This window comes from Myotis davidii, unplaced genomic scaffold, assembly GCF_000327345.1.
Source record: "Myotis davidii unplaced genomic scaffold, ASM32734v1 scaffold164, whole genome shotgun sequence".
NCBI classification, from domain to species: domain Eukaryota; kingdom Metazoa; phylum Chordata; class Mammalia; order Chiroptera; family Vespertilionidae; genus Myotis; species Myotis davidii.
Genome location: NW_006296417.1, coordinates 3,846,216 through 3,856,033, shown reverse-complemented (window position 1 = coordinate 3,856,033; position 9,818 = coordinate 3,846,216). Strand labels below are relative to the sequence as shown.

General features: G+C 45.1%; 1 long non-coding RNA gene across 1 annotated transcript in view; it reads left to right on the top strand.

Moving 5' to 3' along the window:
- Positions 1-9,811, top strand: part of LOC102762000 — a 29,167-nt gene extending 19,356 nt beyond the window's left edge. The window contains exons 8-9 of the long non-coding RNA XR_001515198.1: positions 8,459-8,603; positions 9,653-9,811. This is a non-coding gene — a long non-coding RNA (uncharacterized LOC102762000). The remainder of the gene's footprint in view (positions 1-8,458; positions 8,604-9,652) is intronic.
- Positions 9,812-9,818: the final 7 nt, after the last annotated feature.

Sequence of the window (9,818 nt, the reverse complement as noted above, 5' to 3'; positions counted from 1 at the left end):
CCAGCTATCACCCACCTCCAGATTCTTGACATGAGAAAAATGAAACCTTATGTGTTGTTTGCAGTTGAAAATAATTTGTATCTTCATGTCATTCCTCTTACAATTTATGGCTAAAAAACTGTTGCCAACTGTGCTAAGACAGGACCCACAAACTGCATCTATTTCTGTTGTGAATTGAACTCGAGTGGCTATTTGCTGGTCACTTGGAGTGTTTTGCTTCTAATGCCTCGTGCCATGGGAGGACTCCGTTTCCCGCTGTGGTCCCTCTATTTGGACTACTTCAAAAATCTGTTTATGTGCACCGCCTTTATGTCATGAAACACAAACCCGGGCATTCACATCTTGCAGCAGGTCTCTTGTAAAGGTGTGACCAGATAATGTACCCTAGTCATATTGTAGATGACCAGCAATCATAAACAAAATAATTCTGCAGAACTCCTGGATCTCCAGGGAGATGTCTGTGGAGCCCAGTTTGAGAAACACTGGCTGGAAAATAAAACCATCTGTCCCTTTAGGGAAGACACAGCAGAAGCGGCCTCTTTGTCATTTCTTCAGATCCCTGAGAGAATATCCGGCTATGAAGAGTCTGAAGGGAAGGGAGCAGCAGGGGCCTGTGTAAGGGCTTTAGGAAGGATGGTACCAACCGGGAATGGTTGGAGTTTTCCAGAAGACGGAGGGAGTTAGGGGGACAAAGGGAATTGATGTTGATAATAGCTAAGTTAGGGGTGTTTGGAAAGACCCAGTGCAGCAATTAAGAGCTGAAGAGCAGCTAGCCCAGTGCCCTGAGGCAGAGGTTCTCACCCCCAGTTGCCTATTAGAATCACCAGGGGAGCCCTTTAAGGAGCTGATGCAGGACCCATCCCTGGAGGTTTGAATTAATGGGTTGGGGATTGGGTATCAGTCTTCCTAAAAGTTCCCTTGGGGATTCTAATGTGTAGCCACTGTTTTAGGGAAGCTTTCTCTACGGCGTAAGGCAGTGATTCTCAACCTTCTCGCCCTTTAAATACAGTTCCTCATGTTGGGACCCAACCATAAAATTATTTTCGTGGCTACTTCATAACTGTAATGTTGCTACTGTTACTAATTGTCATGTAAATATCTGATATGCAAGATGGTGTTAGGCGACCCCTGTGAAAGGATCGTAGGACTGCCAAAGGGGTCTCGACCCACAGGTTGAGAACCACTGGTAAGGCCACCTATATTAATTTATTTCATGGGGGAAATAAATTATTTATAAATGTTAGATGCTAATACTCTTTGATATTATTAAAGAGTTAGCACGGTGCATCCTTATTGAACGCACCGTGCTAATTCTTTAATAATAACAAATAGTATTAGCATTTAACATTTATTGCAAGCTTATTATATGCCGGGTATTATGTTAACTACTTTACACTCATTTAATTTTCACATTTAATTTTCTCTATGAAGTGGATATTATCATCTCCATTTTACAAAAGAGTAAATAGAGGCTCTGTGAGGCCAAGAAATTTGCCTGAAGTCATTCAGGGACAAACAAATAAATATGTAAATGAAAGTAATAAGTTGCCCAAGGTCATGTGGGAAGAGGAACAGGATTTGAACCGTGACCTTTAGCTCTTTTGCTGCCCCAATGAATTGCTATCTCAATGAACACATTTAGCAAATGTTTTTGACAATGGACCATATATGTCCCTGACATTAGGTTAGATTTTGGGAATGTGAACATGAACAAGGCAAAATTTCTTCTCTCCAGTCTGGTCAGAAAGACAGTTAATGCCAGAACAATGTGAGCAATGCCATTACGTGACCACACGCCCCTGGTGCCCGGGACTCTGGTGTTAGCAGTCCAGGTCATCCCTCATTCTGGGCAGCTTTCAGTTCTAGGCGACATCCAAAGTTGAGGGGATTTTGTTAAGTGATGAGAGACCAGAATGGGAAGTATCCAGTAGAGGATTGAAGGTTCAGGGGAAAGTGGAGGCGATTGATGGGACAAAGCCTTGAGGAGACAGAGGAGCCAATCCAACGGGAAGAACATCCCTGAGACGGAAGCGGAGCAAGGAAAGAGAAAGAGGACTTGGGAGGGGTGTGGAGATGGAAGGGTCTGGAGTGGGGCTAGGAGGCAGCCACAGAGGCGGGAAGGTTTGGAACTCACACTGGGGGCAGGAGAGAAGGTGCCACTTGGGGCCATCCCCAGACTTCTTCCTGTCTCTCCATCCTGTGCCTAGGCCCAGCCATGTGTGGCTCAGCGCTTGAGTGTCAACCCAGGAACCAAGAGGTCACGGGTTGTAGGCTCGATCCCTGTCGGGGGGCATATGGGAGGCAGCCAATCAATTATTCCCTCTCATCAAGGATGTTTCTCTTTCTCTCTCCCTTCCTCTCTGAAATCAATAAAAAAATACCTTTTTTATTTTATTTTTTTAAAATATATTTTATTGATTTTTTACAGAGAGGAAGGGAGAGAGAGAGTTAGAAACATCGATGAGAGAGAAACATCGATCAGCTGCCTCCTGCACATCTCCCACTGGGGATGTGCCCGCAACCCAGGTACATGCCCTTGACCGGAATCGAACCTGGGACCTTTCAGTCTGCAAGCCGATGCTCTATCCACTGAGCCAAACCGGTTTCGGCAAAATACCTTTTTTAAAAAGACAAAAAGCTTGGGAATTCAAACTGGAATTTGTGCAAATGCAAAACCTCACTCAGGCCTTCTCTGAGAGGCTGGTGACACCCACTGTGGGAACCACAGCGGGACAGGCATGGAGGGGGTGCCTCTGGACATGGGGTGGCTCCTCTGGGAATCCAGGCCCCGATGGAAACAGGACGGCAGCTGGTGTGTTCTCATCAGGCAGGCTGGAGTTGGCCTCACAGTGGCTCTTAAGTTTACAGACCCCGTGGGAGGGTGAGCTGCCCCCATCCTCCCCCTCAGCCTTGCCAGAGAACGAAGCCTGTACCCCCTTTAGTTCTGCCCAGCTGGTCTTTGCCTTTCACAATCTTCATTTTGAGAAGAAAAAGAATGAACGTGACTTTGATGTGTATTAGACAAAAAGGAGCTCAGCAGATGGGCCACCCTTCGCTCAGAGGTTGGGGCCCTCCTCCCATGATGCACTTGAGGACTTTGTGTCCTATTAAAAGCCCATAAAACGTGCTCTGTGGGTGGCACCCTTCGCTGCAGTGTGATTGGCCGGGAGGGTTCCATCAGCCACTATTAAGTCATCCCTCGTTGTTGGCGCGCTCTCCTAGGGGACACTTGAGAAACTTTGATAGAAATATTTCTCTTTGGCAACAGCCCGCTGTTTCCATGGTTGGACAATGCTAACCAGATGTGAAGTAGGCCAGCAAAGGAGAGGCCTGCCCCGGGAGAGAAGGCCCGTCACACACTCACGTCCAACCCTGGACAAGTCAGATAACCTCACGGGGCCTCTTTTTTCCTAATTGTTGATCTGGAACAAAAATCTGAGCCCCAGTTACCTTACGGTGTTGGGAGAATGAGTGTTAAAGAACTTGGCAAAATTTTTATTTATTTAATTTTTTTTAAAGGGGAGAATGATGATTTTTATTTTTTAAAAATATATTTTATTGATTTTTTTTACAGAGAGGAAGGAAGAGGGATAGAGAGTTAGAAACATCGATGAGAGAGAAACATCGATCAGCTGCCTCCTGCACCCCCACTGCTGGGGATGTGCCCGCAACCAAGGTACATGCCCTTGACCGGAATTGAACCTGGGACCCTTCAGTCTGCAGGCTGACGCTCTATCCACTGAGCCAAACCTGTTAGGGCAAAATTTTTAGTTCTTTTGGTGATTAATTGTCAAGACCTTTGGAGGCTATATTTCAGAAACGAATAAAGTAATAAACAAAGCAGCACTTAAAGGTAATGATGTTGCCCTAGCTGGTTTGGCTCAGTGGATAGAGCATAGGCCTGAGGACTGGAGGGTCCCGGGTTCGATTCCAGTCAAGGGCACATGCTTGGGTTGTGGGCTGGATCCCCAGTAGGGGTTTGTGCAGGAGGCAGCCAATCAGTGATTCTCTCTCTCATCATTGATGTTTCTATCTCTATCTCCCACTCCCTTCCTCTCTGAAATCAATAAAAAAATGTAATGATGTAATTTTTGCTCAGGTCGAATAAACTATTGTTTGCCATTCTTACAGATCCACTAATGTAAATAGTTTTCCCATCTCATATTGGCAGAACATTTTTAACCTAATTTTTCGAAAAGGTAATAAACTCACATGCTCAGTATTCCAAATAAAGCCCGGCTGGTGTGGCTCAGTGGTTGAGTGTCAACCCATGAACCAAGAGGTCCCGGGTTTGATTGCCAGGCAGGGTACATGCCCAAGCTTCAAGCTTGATTCCCAGTAGGGGGCGTGCAGGAGGCAGCTGATCAATGTTTCTCTCTCATTGATGTTTCCATCTCTCTCTCCCTCTCCCTTCCTCTCTCTCTCAAAAATTAATTACAAAATATTTTTTTAAATTCCAAGTATGTGAAAGGGTATAGTCATTATCTTGTGCCCCTGCCCCATCCCAGAGTCCCTCCCCATAGGTATGATGACTCATGGGTCCTGGTTTTCCTGGGACTTTCTGGTTTAGCACTGAACTTCCCATTTCCTGGCAAGAACTGTAGTCCCTAGCAGACTGGTTGTTTCCCCTGTATTATATGGAACCAAAATTATGAATTTGCTGTGTACCTTTTGCAGATAAACTGACAAGAGCAATCAGACTATCTTAAACATCATCACAGGTGATGAAATGATTTCAAAAAAAAATAGCACATGATATTGAGGGGACTGGGGACCCATAACAACACCGAGGCCCAAATCTTATGGTTTAACAATTGTTTTTAAGCCCTTGCAGCTCCGGAATTGCTGTCCTCCTGTCAAAGAAATCTCGCTGTCCGGCGTGGGGAAGAGTCACAGAAAAGTCAGCAGTGTGGCCCTATTTCCCACAGCGTGGCTGATCAGGCTCCAGGATCCCTTTGTTTATAATTTATTTTTGTAGAGTTAAATAAGCACTTGTGTACCGGGGGCTTGGACTTTGTAAATACGCATATTTGCCAAGTGATCTTGTGGAGTTCCCTGTGTGATTGTAACTGATTTGGGAAAGCCTGGTTTCAGAGAAAGCATAACACGGTCCTTTATCAAGTGTGAACTGAGAACAACACTGGGAGGCCCTTTCCAGGCTAAAAATAGACCTAGAACTCGGTGTATTTTAGCTCTGGGACGTTCACAAATTGCCTGGCAATCCGGCACATTATTATTTTATGAATCAGCACCAGCCTTCCTTTTAAATGTTCTAGCTTCAGGCTATTTCACTTCTGTGCAAAGAAAGATGAATTATTTATAAAAATGGGCATGAATATCATATGATAATACCCTCATTTCTAGCGGGGAACAACATGAGCTGCAGCTAGTACTCTGTCAGCTCCCCAGGAGAGCTGATGGGAGCAAGCTGAAGATGGGGCTGCATCCTTTGGAAGGGGCTGATGCTAAGTTGCAGGATGTGCTCCTCAAGGATGCTCAAGTCTCCCCCTCACTCATGTTCCCTGACTCTCTTATCTTCCCTCCTTCCTTCCCTCTTTCATCCTCCCTCCCTCTCTTCCTCCCTCTCTCCATCACTGAGCCACACCGGCTTGCCTAAAGTAGTCATTTTTTTAAATATATATGTTATTGATTTTTTACAGAGAGGGAGAGAGAGCAAGAAACATCGATGAGAGAGAAACATTGATCAACTGCCTCCTGCACACTCCCTACTGGGGATGTGCCCGCAACCAAGGTACATGCCCTTGACTGGAATCGAACCTTGGACCCTTTAGTCCGCAGGCCGACGCTCTATCCACTGAGCCAAACCAGTTAGGGCTAAAGTAGTCATTTCTTAAACATTAGTTGCAATGTGACATCTGGAACCATACCAGTGAACTTTTGTACTCTGTTCCATCTAAATCCATTGTTTTTTCCTGCATTTTGAATGGGTCTTTTACCCATACAAGATTTTGTGACATTGTGTATGCAATGGCCATTTGGGGATGTTGGTGTGCTGATTTATGTAGCTCTTCCAAATCCATCATACACTATCCAAACCCTACACTTTTTAGTATCACCGCCAAGCTCATCAGAAAGCATCTGAATTGACAAGTTGTCTAAAAATTCAAAATTTCACTTGCAGGTTTGCATTATCATCATTGGCTACAATACTGTTAGTTGTTATCTTTGAAGCGGCAGGCTCACCTTGTTCACTTTTGAGAAAATGCCTGCCAAAGGCCAGGTCTGAAGTTTAAAACTTCAGATTAAACACGGTGTTCCTGAAAAACGTGGGAAGTTCAGTTTTCCCATGTGCTTTTTCTTGAGACAATCATCATGCTTCAGTGTGCAGCAGAAGTGATTTATTCATACTTACCATCTCGTCACATAAAATATTAACATGATCTGTTCTCAGGGGTCAAGATTTAAATAATTTCATGGCTAGATCAATGGCATTCTGAAGTAAAACTGGCTTTCTTTTTTTCTCTAGTATGTGGTTATGAAGAATCCAATCACTATGAGTATAGCTTATCTTGACTTATGCTAGGGTACCATCAGGTTTTATCACCATTTTGCACCACTAGTACAAATGTTAAATCAGTGAAAATGCCAAATAACATCTTAGTGTTATTACGGAACTAGTTTTGAGTTAGCAGGCTTCTGGGAAGTGGCTCAGGCACTCCAGGAGTCTACAGGCCACATTTTTAGAACTGACAGTTGATTTTAGGAGCAGCCCAACATGCTTCCAATAAACTCCCTTTTTCTGAAATCAGCCAGAGTGGGTTTCATTGCCTGTCGTCATTGTTCCGTGTTTAAAAAGGTCATGTTTATGTTGGTTGAATCAAAATGACTAAGGAACTCTAATTTAAGGGCATTTTGTAAGTAAGTCCTTTGTTGTGATGATTTGCTGATTGGATAATCAGGAAGAATGATTCTATTTTTATTTTTTTTAAAAACTCATCCAAGGATATTTTCCCATTGATTTTTAAGAGAGTGGAAGGAAGGGGGAGAGACACAGAGAGAGAAACATGGATGTGGGAGACAGATATCAATTGGTTGCCTCCTTCATGGGCTCAGACTAGAGCTGGGGATCAGGCCTACAACTGAGGTATGTGCTCTATATCAGAATCGAACCCGCAACCCTTCAGTCTGAGGGCTGAAGCTCTATCCACTGAGCCAAACCGGCTAGGGTAAAAGATTCTAAAATTTCACTTTTCTAAAAATATCCAATCTTTATGCTTTCTGTATTCGTGGTGGTAAGTCATTGTTACATAGTCAAACAAATCTATGCTGATCCTTGAATTGTGGCAAAAGAAGGGTTAGAGTACTAAGTCATATTTTCTCGGTTCTTATGGCTGTTTCCAATGACCTTTCTGAGCTAAGTGCGAATCTCACTTTAGACATCAAAAAAACAACTTGCATTTGGTGGTTAAGTCCTTGGCCAAGACCACTCAGTCAGTGGTCAAACCTCTCTCTCATCTTGACTGAGAGGCTCTCAAACCCAGTACCTCTTTGCTCTATCACATACGAATCTCTGATAAGGACAAAAACATGAACCCGTGATGCGAGGTTTATGCCGTAGAGGCCAGTGCTGCAAAATCATGGACGTCTGAGATGGTTCATTAGGAATTTATTTGTAAATTATATCGTGATGACATGATAAAGCTGGCTCTGTACCAAAGCAACATTTTTGACATGCCAGGAAGTGGTATTTTCGAGTTGGAAGAGACTTGAATCATGTGACCTGTCCAAATTTCTCACCACCAGCGCATGCTCAAATAAGCAATGTGCATCTTATTTTATTTGTTTGTTTTTAAATATATTTTATTGATTTTAGAGAGGAAGGGAGAGCGAGAGAGAGAAAGGAAACATCAATGATGAGAGAGAATCATTGATTGGCTGCCTCTTGCACGTCCCCTACTGGGGATTGAGCCTGCAACCCAGGCATGTGCCCTTGGCCGGAATCGAACCTGGGACCCTTCAGTCTGCAGGCTGAAGCTCTATCCATTGAGCCAAACCAGCTAGGGCTGCAATGTGCATTTTAGGTAGCACTTCCTGGGTGATGACTTCTGATAACCTGATTATTGTCCATTTCATGAAAGAAAAAATGTAGTAACTATAGTGGTCACCACCTACTTAGATGCTGGAAGAATCCCTACTTCCTGATATTCACAACTTTGGGAAATCCCTCCCCTTGAGTGTGGACAAGATCTGTGACTTGTCTCTAACCAAGACAATATACAGGGTGACCCCAAAATGTATACACACTTGGAGTAATTATTAACTCCAAGGATTAAATCTGAAAAGAAAGAAACACCAATTGAGCTATCAGCTGTTAAGGTGTGTACACATTTTTGGGGGCACACCCTGGAAATAGCAAAGGTGTTGGGATGTCATGTCTGTGATTGGGTTTCATAAGATAATGATGTCTTTCTTGCTAGCAGACTCTCTTGCCTTATAGATTTGCCTTTTTTGATGCGGCAAGCTGCCATGTCAGAAAAACCCACATGGTGAGGACCTGTGGCCAGCAGCCTATGGACAGCTGAGTCTGGCCATCAGCCACTGATTGGGCGTGCAGGCAGGCCCTTCCCCATTTGAGTATTCAGGTGAGACCTCAGCCCCAGTTGGCAACTTGCTTGCACCCTTGTGAGAGTCCCTGAAGCAGAGGGCCCAGCTAAGCTCTGATCAGGTTCCTGACCCACACCACCTGTGAGATAATGTATGCGTGCTGTTTTAAGCTGTGAAGTTTGGGGGTAATTTGTTAGGCAGTTATAGCTGACCAATACACGCTATGATCTTTATTATCTGCCTCTTTCTTTAGCAGGTCCAGAAGCGAGCTCTTTAAGATCAGTGAGTCCTTGTCACGTGTGTTTATCTGCTTACCCATTCCACCATTGGAGGGTCCTATCAGAATCCATCCTTAGGGTGAAAGGTGGAACCTGCGGCCCACAGTGTACAGAGAAAGTGCTCCAGGAAAGCACTCTGTGGGCCTCACACTAGAACAGCGGTTCTCAACCTGTGGGTCGCGACCCCTTTGGGGGTCGAACGACCCTTTCACAGGGGTTGCCTAAGACCATCGGAAAACACATATATAATTACATATTGTTTTTGTGATGAATCACTATGCTTTAATTATGTTCAACTTGTAACAATGAAATTGGGGGTCGCCACAACATGAGGAACTGTATTAAAGGGTGGAGGCACTCGGAAGGTTGAGAACCACTGCTCTAGAACCTTCACTTACCATTTAGCTTGCACATCAGTCAGCCAAGCAGTTACTCCCTGAGGTCTGGAACTTCAGCCTGGGCGGGAGACTAGTCATGCCCCAGCCGCTGTCCATCCCAGCCCGGCTCATAAGCAGAGGTGCAAAATGTCTGAAGCCATGAGTTAAAAAACTTTTGCCAGATAGGGGGGGAAATGGGGAGATACTGAAATGTATGCAATGCATTGGTCGTCGCGCACCCCGCTTCACTGCAGGCCTCAGAGTCCCACCTCCTGTGGAGTGGGGGCTTACCTCCAGGTCGCATAGTCCTGGATTCTTAGTGTGGCTCAATCTGGGTCCTACATCAACTATTAAATGAGAACAAGAGAAATACTTGTCTCCTAAAGGGGTTGTCGGATTAAATGTTAGCCCGGCCGTTATTACTTCTTCCAGGGATTCTGGGTCCGCAGCGTGATTGGGGCCGCGCGTGAGCGAGCGGAGCGCAGCCCGCACCCCGGCTGGTGGCCGGCCCCGCCCACGTGGGGCCGCGGCCGGTCGAATGACTCCGTGCAACGTGTTGGCGGCGGCGCGGGCTCTTCCGGGCGCCGCAGTTTCCTGC